General features: G+C 41.6%; 2 long non-coding RNA genes across 2 annotated transcripts; both read left to right on the top strand.

Annotated features, from left to right (window-relative positions):
• Window positions 1–9161: 9161 nt before the first annotated feature.
• Window positions 9162–10145, top strand: LOC125795246 (uncharacterized). Its single transcript, XR_007434251.1, has 2 exons — window positions 9162–9275; window positions 9476–10145. It is a non-coding gene; the product is annotated as an uncharacterized LOC125795246 (long non-coding RNA).
• A 2257-nt stretch (window positions 10146–12402) lies between these two features.
• Window positions 12403–13018, top strand: LOC125795245 (uncharacterized). The gene is made up of 3 exons (XR_007434250.1): window positions 12403–12480; window positions 12590–12665; window positions 12768–13018. It is a non-coding gene; the product is annotated as an uncharacterized LOC125795245 (long non-coding RNA).
• Window positions 13019–14433: the final 1415 nt, after the last annotated feature.

The raw sequence follows: 14433 nt of genomic DNA, 5'->3' as shown, positions 1-14433 counted from the left end.
AGAATTTTCACTTCGTTTGCGAAATAGAACCATATAAACTCGTACTTTAAAGCATTAAATTGTTGTTAGGATATGTTTAAATGCTCAAATGTACACCGTGAGTTTTAATAATTTATACAGTTTTATAACTAAAGCTATATTTTATTAGGCTACTCAGAATTCAGCGAGGATGGTCTATTGAGCATTGTGTACTCTTGTCAGTGTCGCTAAATTGTGAAAATGCGTTCGTAACGTCTGAAAGATGAATTGCTGAAGTAAATAAACTACATTATATGGCACAGTAATTTTTCTGTGGTATTATTTAATATAACATTGCTGTTATAACTGCAGCTTGGAATCTGTTTCCCTCTACACTGAAGTTGGAGTGCATTTATATTTTTTTGAGTAGTAATGTGTCTTGAATGTGTCTTAAAAATGTTTATATTTTTAATCCATGCCGCTGTTTCCAGTGGATTAAGAGAACATATGTTAGCTAGTTACGCTAGTGGGGATATTCAGATACAGTACTTATGCTGATAAACTGTGTGTCTATTACTATTTCACCCAGTAACAATACTCTCTCTCTATACCTCTTTATCTCTGAGAACACAGGGGGGAACATATTTATCCAGAACCTAAGAAAAGTGGTTCCCCCTCTGTTTATTACAGCTGGAGAGGATCATGGGTACAATAATTATGCTGATAAACTGGGTGTCTATTACTTTTTCACCCAGTAACAATACTTCTACTATTACGACTCCGGAAGCAAATTTGTTTAGTTGAATTATTTAATGTTTGAACAAAATATTTTTAGGCGAAACAAGTACACGTATATGTTCATGAAAGTCGTATAGAAACAATTTCGTGTATTAGAGTCTTTGGCGTAGGCCCGTCATCGGCCCGGGACTTGATACATCTGGGCTCTGCAGATCCTGTCGTACACTGAAGACAGGGCGGAGCCAACCCCAAAAGTATAAATTATAAATATACCCACCGCAGATCTTTACCTGGTTTCTACTTCCTGTAATAGAAGAAATGTTTAATTAATAATAGCATAATACAATGTTTCCTTCGTTATTCTTTTATGCGTAGAGGATGTCCCCAAAAGACATACGGCTGCATGCCTTTCTTTCAGTCTTTCGTTCATTCATTATATTCATCCGATCATATGCGGGGAATGCCACAAACATGCAGGCTGCGTCCCTGCCTCATTCTTTTATTTATTTCGTTTATTCGTTCATTCTGCATTCATCGATCATAACATTACCTTGAATTAAATTACGTTTGGCCGACTTTTTGTCTGAAGCGACTAAGATACAGCACAAATATGTTATAAGATAAATACAGAAATAGTAGAAGGAAAACATTATACAATAGGGCCTAAAGGAGGTCAGAGGGAAATAACGGGATAGAGGAGCGAAGGAGGAGAGAAGGAAAATGAGGTTAGAAAGAAAGAGAAGAGGTTATGCGAGGGGTGCGCCCCCAAGCAGTCGAGCCACGGGCTCTACATTCATACACTTGGGCGTCGAGCCCGAGAAAAGCATGCATTGCTGTTAGTGAGGGCCATGGGCCAAAAACATGCATCTAGGTTGGGCGTTGAGCCCTCATGCGCGGGGACCGCCCCCAAAGCATGCGTTGCTGTTAGTAACGGGCGATGCGCCCTTAAAAACGCTTGGGCGAGAAGCCTTGCAAGCGCGGGGATTTACCCCTGAAAACATGCATTGCTGTTAGTAACAAGCTTTAATGATAATACCATGTTCACCGGGCATGAGCCCTGCTAAAATTTAATAATCTAACTATAAATAGAAACTAATGACCACGGGTCATAATGCATAAAAGTAGGCTGTGAATTAAAGCAGTAAAGTAATATAGTATCTTCGATCTAGTAATAACGAATAATTAAAATAGAAAGTATTGAAACTATGAGCTAAAGTTAATGTCGTGAATACTGAAATAGCTGAGATAATCGTGTAGTTGAAGCATTTTTAGCATATACCGATGTCGGAAGAACATCCACCGCCTCCAGTGAGTGCTAAAATAGAAACTTACTTGGTTAGTCTTGAAAGAGCTTGCTGAGCGTTTAGAACTTGGTCTTGTTCAGGTCTAATGTAATTCTGGTATGCCGAAGATGTCCATCTTCCCAGCAGCATAATGGAAGGGATGCTGACGCCGGCTTCGGCTGAAGACGTGGCTGCGCCGATCCTGAAAGAATGACCAGTGTAGCAGGATGGAGATAGCCCGCATTTTTTAATTATATGGGACAAATGATTCCTGAACCACTGTTTTGTCATGGGGTGACCATTGGGTAAAACGAAAAGAGGTGAATTAGGATCAGAAGAAGAGCGTGATAGCAGATAGCGAACCATAGAAGAGTAAGGGCAGAAATCGGAGTGAAGTTTTGAAATTTTTATCGTTACACCAGTTCCCCTGTGATCAGTTTTAGAGTGTTTTAAGAAAACAGAAAAGAAGGTAGGTGTAAAACTTAAATCTGACAGCGTAAGGCCTTTTGACTGATCGAAAGACGCAGAGTTGCTTGTAAACTCTCCTATGCGCATAAATCCGTAAAATGCTAGTAAAAAGGCAGCTTCTAGCATGGAGTTGACGTAAGGAGAATAAAACCCGTCTCGTAAAATTAAAATTAATTTGTGAAGAATGGCCAGAGTAATAGGCAATCTTTTATCTTTGGATTGTGGAGATGATTTCTCTATACCTTTAAGGAGTAGGCGTATAGCTGGGTTGGAAAACAGGCTTGGATAATCTGGATTATTACAACGGGCTTTAAATTGAATAGCGGCGATAATTTTTCTCAGTGAAGAAATGTGGTTATGTCGTGTAGAATGGGAGTGAACTAGGAAAGCAAAAGAGAGTAAAAAGATGCCAGACAGAATTATAGCTTTTGAGTGTTGAAGGAGCTAGGCCTTTAGTCATGAAATTTTGAGCGCTTATGAGTAGAGTGTTAAAATAATTTAATCCAGGATTAATTGACTGAATGGCGGGCATGGTTCCGGGAACTGATTGGCTGCTGGGCAGAGGCATCTGAATTCCTGTAAACGAAAACGAGACGTCAGCAGCGTTATTGTAGTGACCGGGAATGTGAACAGCTTTAATTATAAAATTTTCTATTACAGATTGCCAGGTAATTCTCCTGAGCAAGGGCATGATAGAAGAGCTTGAAGAGCGACCTTTATTGATTATCGCGACCACGGCTTCATTGTCACAGTACAAATTAATTTGTTTTCGAGCCCATAATTTGCCCCATAACACGCACGTGACCGCCACTGGATAAATTTCGTGCAGCGCTGAAGAGGCAGATCCAAGGGCGAGGGTTGAAAATTCAACTGGCCAACGTTCGGCAAACCATCGCCCTTGGAAATAACCACCAAAACCGACGGAAGGGGCAGCGTCAGTGTAAAAATCTAGCACGACCGAAGAAACAGGCGCCGAAGAATAGAAAAAAGAGACACCGGGCCATAAAGCGAGAAGGCGCGACCAGAACCGCAGATCGGATCTGCAGCCGTCGTCCAGAACGACGAGGTCCGACAGGCCAGGAACCGAGTGAGCCACGCGCAAGAGTCTAGAAATAAACGACCGGCCCTGAGGAACAATTCGCATCGCGAAATTTAGGTGACCGAGGAGAGAGAGAACGGCGCGTTTGGTAACAAAAGATAATGCAAGGAACTCCACCAAGAGGGCACGAATACGAGCCAACTTATCGGCGGGGAGAGAAGCCTGCATTCGCAAGGAGTCTAACCTGACGCCTAGGAATTCGAGCGACGTGCAGGGGCCGATGGTCTTCTCCGCGGAGAGTGGGATGCCCAAATCGGCAAACACGCGCCGGAGCACCGACAACCCGGAGCGACGGGAGGACGCAAAATCAATTAACAAAAAATCGTCCAACAAGTGCAAGACGAAGGGCAACCGGCAAACGTTCAACAAAATCCAGCACAACGCCTCGGACAAACAATCAAACACACACGGACTACTCCTACAACCGAAAACGAGACGAACGGCGAAATAGAATTTGGAGGCCCACTTAATGCCGAAAAGGGGCCAATCGGCCGGGTGAATAGGAATAATCTTGAACGCATCAGTAATATCCGCCTTAGCGAGGAGCGCACCTCGACCCGCGATTTTAATGAACCTAATAGCGTCATCGACCGAGGCATAATATAACCAAAAAGGCTCAAGCGGAATAAGCTCGTTCACGCTAGCTACCACATCGGAATGGGGGGAAGACATGTCAAAAATCAATCGTTTCTTGCCAGAGTAACGACGAGTGGCCACGCCAAGAGAATTAACACGGAAAGGAACAAACAGGGGGGAACCGAATGGACCCACCAGATAACCTTTATTCAGCTCAGCAGCCAACAGAGAGGAAACAACGTCCGGCTCGGCCAGCGCGGACTGCAGGTTTTTTGAAACATGAGAGGAGGAAAGAGGAAAAAAAGAGCACCCACCCAAAACCCTGAGAGAGCCCAGAGAGAAGAAAATCAACAAAACACGAATCAGGGTGGGAAGCCAGGAGAGAGGACAGAACAGAAACATTAATAGGGGTAGAGGGGTGGCCAGCTAAAAGTTTTTTGATCGAGGAGCAAATCCTCTGCGTGCCGGGCGAGTGCGCCGAGGGCAAACAGACTTCGGGTGAGGGGACCTGCAGACATGAAGAAATTTACAATTAGGGAAAGAGCAAACAGATTCATTAAAGTTATTGCAGAGTACAGCCCCTTGGTAAGGAATGAGCGGGCGGCCTCTGACATCCCGCATGGTGCTTACAGGATCAGCACCCGGGACAGCAGCCGGAGCAGTCACAGCGCTAGTCAAGGGGCACAACGCAGATGCGTGTCCGTGCGAGCCACAAACAGTACAGGATAGGGTACGGTGGTCGTCAAAGTGGCGGACCAGCAGCTCAGTATCCACAACCGACCAGTCCAGCCGGGCATTATAGAGCGCGATAAAAGAAGCGGATTTAGCTGAAAAAGCCTTATGATACTCGTAAAAGAGAGTACCCCCGTACCTTTGACTAAAATCGGCCATCATAGCTAGATATAGATCCAGTTCAAGGCGACGGGAAGGGAAAGCGCTGCACAAAATGTCCCGAAAGACACCGAAGGCAATAACGAAATCCCAGAAGGACAGTTTTCTCTGGAGCCTGCGATCAGACGTGCGGAGGAAAACCGAAACATCCCCGCAGTTAATCATCTGACGGTCGAAGGCAGGAGGAGGGAGCAACAACGAAGCCAAATTAATGTCCTTACCTTGCAGTATGTCTGCGCGCAAGCGCGGGGAAACCAGAGCAGCAGCGGGGGAAACAAACGGCCTACCCAAAGCAGGGGCCGGCACAGCAGTAGCCAGGGTGAAGGAGGCAGAGGCCGGGGCAAACGAGGGCTCGGGCAGGAGCGCACCAGCCGAAGCCGCAGCAGAAGATCCGGGGGGGGAGCACACCAGGCAGCACGCCAGCGAAATATCCAGGCAGAAGCGCACCGGGCAGCGCAGCAGCAGATGAGCCAGGTAGAGGCGCACAATCGAGCGGAGAAACAGCAGAAGGTCCGGGCAGGAGCGCGCCGGGCAGCGCGACGGCAGAAGATCCGGGCAGGAGCGCGCCAGACAGTGCGGCAGCAGAAGGTCCAGAGAGAAACGCTCCAGGCAGTGCCAGCGCACCAGGCATTGCAGTAGCAGCAGAGGCCAGGGGAGGCGCCGCGGAGGTGGAAGGGCCCGGATGATCCAGAGCAGCAGGGAGAAGCAACCCGGAAGCAGATCCACAACGCTCCTCCATCGCAAGCAGACGAGAGTCTATGCCACGCACTGAGGCAGCAAGAGCCTGAAGGACCGGGATCAGCTGGGGCTCAAGATCGGCCGAGGGCAGAGGTTGCGGAGGGGGCAGAACGGGAGGAGGAGGAGGAGAAGGGGGCGCAGCCGGCAGGCCAGCCGACTTCGCGGCGCGAGGGCAGGCAGACCTCGCCTTCCGCTTACCGCCGGCCTTCGTGGGCGGGACCTGGGGAGCGGCGCAGGCATCCGGAGAAGGAGGGCACCCGAGGACAGACACGGCCAGGAGGAGGAGGTCATCACGGGACAAACCGTCGGCGACAGGGATGCTCTTAGCCGCTAACAAAGCGAGCACCTGCTCGGACGTCCAGGCAGCCCAAGGAGAATTGCGCACAAGCAGGCGCGAACTCCTACGAGAAGAGGAGGGAGGGGAAGGAGCCACGAGCTCAGCATCCGAATCGGACACCGTGACGGCAAGACACCTGAATGAGACATAGCTGCGGGTACAGAGAACAGCCGGAAGAGCGACCAATAGCGTCTGAAATGCAGCAAGGTACTGAATGAGTGATCGTTATTTAAAGCAGAAGAGAAAATCTGATTGGATAGGTAATTAGGTGACGTAGCATTGGAGTCTATAGTAGAACTTACGCTGCGCTTTCATTCTCTCTCTATACCTCTTTATCTCTGAGAACATAGAGGGGAACATATTTCTCCAGAACCTAAGAAAAGTGGTTCCCCCTCTGTTTATTACAGCAGGAGAGGATTATGGGTACAGTATTTATGCTGATAAACTGTGTGTATTACTATTTCACCCAGTAACTTTTATTCTCTCTCTATACCTCTTTATCTCTGAGAACATAGAGGGGAACATATTTCTCCAGAACATAAGAAAAGTGGTTCCCCCTCTGTTTATTACAGCTGGAGAGGATCATGGGTACAGTAATGATGCTGATAAACTGTGTCTCTATTACTATTTTATCCAGTAACTTTTAATCTCTCTATACCTCTTTATCTCTGAGAACACAGGGGGGGACATATTTATCCAGAACCTAAGAAAAAGGGTTCCCCCTCTGTTTATTACAACTGGAGAGGATTATGGGTACAGTAATGATGCTGATAAGCTGTGTATCTATTACTATTTTATCCAGTAACTTTTAATCTCTCTATACCTCTTTATCTCTGAGAACATAGAGGGGAACATATTTCTCCAGAACATAAGAAAAGTGGTTCCCCCTTTGTTTATTAAAGCTGGAGAGGATCATGGGTACAGTAATGATGCTGATAAACTGTGTCTCTATTACTATTTTATCCAGTAACTTTTAATCTCTCTATACCTCTTTATCTTTGAGAACACAGGGGGAACATATTTAACTAGAACCTAAGAAAAGTGGTTCCCCCTCTGTTTATTACAGATGGAGAGGATCATGGGTACAGTAGTGACTTCAATGTGTTGAAATTTTAAATTGTGATCAATGTCATGGTACAAAATTATAAATGACCAGTTTTATGTTTTCAAATAAAAAAAGTTTTTTTTCTGGTTTGTAATAAAGATGTTTCCCTCTATTTACTGTATTAACTGGGCCTTTGTAATTAATATTACTAATGCCAACAGCACATCACTGCAATACCCGTCAAGCTACAAAACAGAAAAGGAAAATCAAGTCAGTGATAAATTGTTTAATGAACAAATCAATACTTAAAACTTTATACACATGAAACTATTAGGACAAATATATATTATGTGTAGTTACATATAACATTAAACTCATAATGTAACATAATATGAAATGTTTAGAAAGTGTTGTGCTGGTACGAGTGGATCACATACAACAGTTCTGCTGGTGTTCTTAAACACCTCAGTGTTTTTGCTGAACTGAGAATGTTCCACTCTCCAGAAATTTCCAGCTAACAGTGCCCTGTTGAGCAGTGAACAGTAGGTGGAGAAGCTAGGTAGGAGTGTGTAATAGAGCAGACAGTGGGTGGAGCAGCTAGGTAGGAGCGTATAATAGAGTGGACATTGGTATATCAAAGTATATCAAATATATCAAGTATTTCAAAATGTATGTCTACACTGCTGAACATGATGAACAATAAAACTCTTCCTCTGCTGGTGGGTTCCTGGCACATGACTGGTGGAACCATCGGTTACATCCATCGCAGGCAATCTGATGAAACAGATTTCCATTTCAATCAAGCAAGAGAATGTCTTACCAGTTGTTTAAAGAGTAAATAATATCTAAATAAACATGATAAATCAGGTGTGTTTCTGCTTATTTAGAAAGAAAACCTGCAGCCTTTTTGAAAAAAGGGACACCCTTGTTGTAATACTTTTAAAATGATTATTCTGCATTACCCATTCAGGTGCCAACACTGGATCACTTGGGTCCTCCTCACCACAGTAGCAACAGATATTTGACAAATCCTCTACAGAAGCAAGCAAATAATATTTATATGAATTTGTTACAAACTCATAATTTTTCTTTTAGAACAAAAAAGAAACTGAAGAAATTACAAAAATGGTTATTGTTTCTGATTAAGAAACTTTTATAAATTATGGATGAATCAAAAACATCTTAAATCATTTGCATCTAACCATCAGTATGCAGTAGTCACACTAAAAGACAAGCATATCAGTATAAACATACAGGAAAGGACTGTACTTGTGTGCGTATCCTGATAGCGATCAGTCTTAGTCAATAACGAACAAACTAACGCATGACATTAGAAAAGAATGAGGCAGTTCTGTATGGAATCAGATTTGTGCCAAAATTATCAAACAAAACTTTTTAAATCGTAAATCAAAAACGAGAATATATATGAGAATAAAACACAATGAAGCAAAAAAAATGTCATCTCAAAAGTAAAACTTAGTATCTGTAAGAAAGTAAACCTTACTGAAGCAAAAAAATTCATCTCAAAAGAAAAAAATTATTACTTGCAAAACAATTATTTGCTTACGGGTCTCTCGGATTGTATCTCGCTGATCAGGTTTTTGCTCTCAGATTCAGTTTTGCAGTTACGCTTCCAGTTCTCTCCTTTGCGCTGCCTGACTTTTTGTTTGCGATTCTGGCACAAACGTTTCGCGTGGGCGGGGTTTTCTAGGGGCTGTCCCCATTGGCTAATTGGGTATTGAGCGGCAGCTCTGTGCTCCGGAAGTTGTTCTGTAAAACGGGCGCGCAATTTTCAGTGTGGGGGACGCTCTGACCGGCGGCGGCAGCAGCGGCGGAGGCGGACATCAGAGCACAACAGATCGATAAAAACGTGTAAGTATTGGCTTTATACTGTTCTCTGTGCTGTACTGGCATTTTTCTGTTAAGTCTGAAGTAAATAGGAGCTCGGCTACATATGTTTTTGTTTGAACTTATCTACAGCCGGATACCTGCATTGTTAACACGATTGCTAAAGCTAGCTAACTTACTGACCTTACCGGGGAGTTAGCTAAGCTGCCGGGGAGAGAGCTGAGGTTAGGGGAGAGCTAGCTAACTTACTGACCTTACCGGGGAGTTAGCTAAGCTGCCGGGGAGAGAGCTGAGGTTAGGGGAGAGCTAGCTAACTTACTGACCTTACCGGGGAGTTAGCTAAGCTGCCGGGGAGAGCGCTGAGGTTAGGGCTAGCTAACTTACTGACCTTACCGGGGAGTTAGCTAAGCTGCCGGGGAGAGAGCTGAGGTTAGAGCTAGCTAACTTACTGACCTTACCGGGGAGTTAGTTAAGCTGCCGGGGAGAGAGCTGAGGTTAGGGGAGAGCTAGCTAACTTTAGCAGTGGGCTAGCTAACATGCTAACATACAATAGCGGCGAGCTAGCTACCTGGAAGGTCTAAATCAGGGGTCTCAAAGTACCGGCCCGCGACGCGGTTTCATACGGCCCCTCACGGGTTAACAAAATAAACATACATCTGGCCCGCAATCCAATTTAATTATTTATGCTTTATTATGTTCGTTTTCATATTTTATCTTAACTTGTATTTTGGTGTGTGTGTGTGGTTTTTGTTTTTTTGCTTACGCTGCGTTGCCTGCTTTAATAGTCTCCAGTAGCCTTCAACAGTCTAACCTTGCAGCCGTGGTGTGTCCACTAAACTCCGTAGTTATAAACATCCTGAGGTTAGCAGCGCGCTAACTGACCTGTTTATAATGTAATCCCAGCAGTAACTCCGTGACGCTGCTCTAAACTGCTGCTGTTAGCTGCTTGGGCTGAAAGATGAACTGTAGAGAGCTGTATTATCCGGTTAGTGGGGTTATTTTATTTCATACACAGAAGAACTTAAAAATTTTAAAAACGCTCCAGACTGGCTCAGCTGAGTCCTGTAGCCCGTGGCTGGGCTGCAGCTCTGATTCAGTAAAGACTGCGGGCTTGTGGTGCTGCTGCTGCAGCTCCGACTAGTGGTTGGATGAGGAACTGCTAAATCTGAGGAAATGCTAAATCTGTCACAGCTCACAATTTTTGATTTTATATTTATAAAGCCTTATTTCAGTATCAAACGTTTTGATCAAAGTTAATATAACTTGTACTTGATGTAATTTCTATTCACTTGAATAGTTTGGTTCTTGATTGATGGAGTTTTTGGATTTCATAACATGACAAATTAAAAGGATTTATGTTAATAGAGCAACAAGCAAACATTTTTCCATGCAACTGTAATATTTGATTGAATAAATAGTATATTGAGAGTTATTTAACATTAAGGAGTAATTACATTCATTTTATATTACATCTGGTTACATTTTCTTATATTTATAAGTTACATCTGGCCCTCAGAGGACAGCCAATATGCCAATGTGGCCCTTGGCAAAAATGAGTTTGAGACCCCTGGTCTAAATAAATAATATTATAATATTATATATATCATATTATAATATAATAATATTATTATATATAATATTATAATTAATAAATAATTTTAGTCTGCATTTTGCAACTGCGGTTCTGGAACGGTTCAGTTGGAGAATCTGTACACTAGTTTTGTTTTTGTGGGTTTTTTTTATTATCAGGCACCACTTTTAAAGATGTAAGGTTAGCCAAATCAGATAATGATGAATGGACATTGAAAATAATTTATAGAGAATATAATATTATCAATAATAATAATAATAATAATAATAATATTATTAATATTATTATAATTATTAGTAGTAGTATTATCAGTAGTAGTAGTAGTAGTAACAGCAGCAGCAGTGGTGTTAGTGGTAGGATTGGTATTATAAACATCGTCACTACAATTTAATTTATCATTTCTCTTTTTTTCCATATGTCCAGGAAGCAGTAAATGAGCGTACACAAATTACATTTTATGTTGAATCTGTTCTGCATCACAATGGCACAAAAATAAATTGAAACTAAATTATTTTCTTTAATAGAAATGATGACTACATGTTGGGGTCTTAAATTATATTTATTGAGGTCTTAAAAAGCATTAAATTTGACTTTTAAAATGCTACAAGATCCCTGTGGAGGCTGAGCGAGATGTTGCTTAATGCGTTGCATTAATATCTTAACTGCTATCATCTTCTCTCTATAGAACAACTGGGAGATCTGAGTAGGACCCGAGACTACCATGCAGTCCCAGGTATGTCTGTTATAAAAAATTAACACTCATGAATTCACTGTGTAATACTTGAATGGTGTTCTTTGCGGCATTGGTTTGTCCAATATACTAAATTTCAATTGCAGTTGGTTAGCTACTTAGACAATGCAAAGTTGGATAATGGTGCCAAAAAAAGTTCTTGATAAGTTTCCTTATCCCTCGAATAGTGTTTCTGAGCCATGGTTTTAGTAGCACAGTACATTACTTTTTTTTTTTTTTTTATGTAACAAATGCATTAAATGCAGAAAGACCATAACACTCTTAATTGGTTTACTGATTCTGAAACATATTTTATAATAACAGTTTTATCATTTCATTCTTCCATTCTGCCTTAAATGTGGCAGCAGCCTACGAAACTACTGCACCATTCAAGAAACAACTAACTATCTAGTTATCTGCTGAGAATTAGATGATTGTATATAATTTTAAGGATACTGGCGAACTTGTGCAGCTACAAACACTGTTCAGAATTGAGTAAATTTATTTTTGTACATAACGTAATTTTTCACAACAAGAAACTCAATTTAATTTAACATGTGAAGTAATGTTTTGGGATGTAAAATACAGAAATGTACTTAAGTTTTTATATATAAATACAAGCCTCCTTTATCATGAATTACTTTGAGTGCAGTGTAGCATGGTGGCATCAACTTGTGGCACTGCTAAGTTGTTGATGACACTAGTGTATATACACATAAAATGTAATGTTCTGCTAAACTTATTCATCTTGACTTTGCAGCAAGGTTCTACACCTGTTACTGAGGCTGCTGCAGCATCTGTACAGAACATACTTTCAATTTTGAACACATATAACCCCATTGACCATTGAACTTTAAGTAATTATAAACGTATGTATAATTATTGTTTATTATTGTAACACGCTATACACAACTTGTTTGATGTTATTAGTAAAATAAGTACTATTTATTTATTTTAGGTGTTTTCCTGGATTTTTTAGACGGGGGTCAAAGCGATGTGCAGTAAGCTTGAATAAACCATCAAAGGTGGCCAAAGAATGGAAGCCATTTAATTTTACAGTTTTCCTTGTTCACAAAAGCTGTGAGACAACACCCTCACCGGTTCAGGACCTGGAGCACATGCAGGCTGGGATGGGGAAAAGAACCCTTTTCATGCCTAAAGACATGATTCATTCAGAGGTGATTTGTCTTTATTTTTCAGACTTTCCCTCTTAACAAACAACTCACAAACAACTCTCCCAAAAATGTAGGAAATTGTTTACATTTTTTTTTTTATTATTAATTTTAGGTCTCTGACTTGTTTAAAATGACATATCCAAAAATGGAAAAAATCACTGGAGGGTGGCTGTTGTACAAAGCAGCTGGTAAATGTTTTTTGTTTGTTTGCTTTTTGCATATTGTAATAGAATTATAGGTTAATAGTTCTAATTAAAACATTTCCTGTATTTCTTGCAATTTATCAACAGGTGGAAATGGAAAACGACCTCTATCTGTAGTACCTCCTGAATCTGAGGGTTACACAGGAAGCATAATTAAAAGTGCCTCTGGAGGGGGGAAAACCATGCTGTACATTGTCCCATTACAAGAGGAATTTGATTTACGGCCTCTTCCCTGTGATTCTCAGGAATTTTCACGCATGCCAAAGGCTGAATGCAAAATGTGTCTTAAAATTTTGCCTTTGCAGCTCCTTGCACTCCATGTGAAGCAGTGTAAAGCACTGGAAAGCTCGCACCGTGGTACAATGATCAAACTCGTACCTTAAAGCAGTTAGTACGAAATTTAGAGCGTAAATATCGATCAACTAAACTGGAAGTGTTTCACTCTGCGTGGAAAGACAGTCTTGTTAAATATAGAAAAGAACTTAATAAAGCCCGCTCAGCATATCTGGCCTCACAGATCGAGATAAATAAAAATAATCCTAGAGTTCTCTTTAGTGTTATTTCCAAATTAACTAAAAACCAGGCAGGTACTGAACCTCAGATTCCAGCCATTTACACCAGCAACGATTTTATGGACTTCTTCAATAGTAAAATTGAAAACATTCGGGATAAAATTAAACAGATAAATATTACATCCTCTCTGTCATCTGGTCTGGCTGATCTAGAACAAAACCCTGTTACTGAAGTTAGGTTGGAAGTCTTTAACCCACTTCCACAGCTAGAACTAGAGAAAATGATCTCCTCTTCAAACAGCACAACCTGCACACTTGATGCAGTCCCCACAAAATTACTAAAACAGGTACTGCCAGATATAATTAAACCTCTGTTAATGATAGTAAACTCATCGCTCGCCCTGGGCCATGTACCCAAAGCCTTTAAAACTGCTGTAATTAAACCTCTGATCAAGAAACCAAATCTTGATCCTAGTGTACTGTCTAACTATAGACCTATTTCAAACTTACCCTTTATTTCTAAGATTTTAGAAAAAGCTGTAGCCCAACAACTTTGCTCTTACCTGCAAAGAAACCAGATCTATGAAAAATTTCAATCTGGATTTAGGCCTTATCATAGCACTGAGACAGCTTTAGTTAGAATAACAAACGATCTACTTATAGCCGCCGACCAAGGCTGTGTTTCCTTACTCGTACTTCTCGATCTGAGCGCAGCCTTTGATACAATAGATCATACTATCCTTTTAGAAAGATTAGAGAACATGGTCGGTGTAACCGGAACTGCCTTAGCATGGTTTAAATCGTACTTAACCGATCGCTATCAGTTTGTGAGGATAAATGATATGTCTTCCAGTTATACCAAGGTAAGATATGGAATTCCACAAGGCTCTATATTAGGACCGTTATTATTTACATTATATATGCTCCCACTGGGCAAAGTTATTAGAAAACACAATGTGAATTTTCATTGTTATGCGGATGACACGCAGCTCTTCATATCAGCCAAACCTGATGACAGAGTGAGATTAAAGAAAATCGAGGATTGTGTAGAAGATGTAAAATCATGGATGTCGCACAACTTCCTCCTATTAAATAGTGATAAAACAGAAGTTCTCCTATTAGGCCCCAAAGCTGCTAGAAATAAATTATCAGACTTAATGCTAAATCTATCCGACTTCTCCGTCACACCTGGTTCAGCAGCTAAAAACCTTGGAGTTATCATAGATTCAGATCTAGCATTC

Source organism: Astyanax mexicanus, unplaced genomic scaffold (assembly GCF_023375975.1).
Source record: "Astyanax mexicanus isolate ESR-SI-001 unplaced genomic scaffold, AstMex3_surface scaffold_45, whole genome shotgun sequence".
Lineage (NCBI taxonomy): Eukaryota > Metazoa > Chordata > Actinopteri > Characiformes > Acestrorhamphidae > Astyanax > Astyanax mexicanus.
The sequence above is the reverse complement of the archived record's forward strand: the minus strand, read 5'-3'. Positions and strand labels throughout refer to the sequence as shown.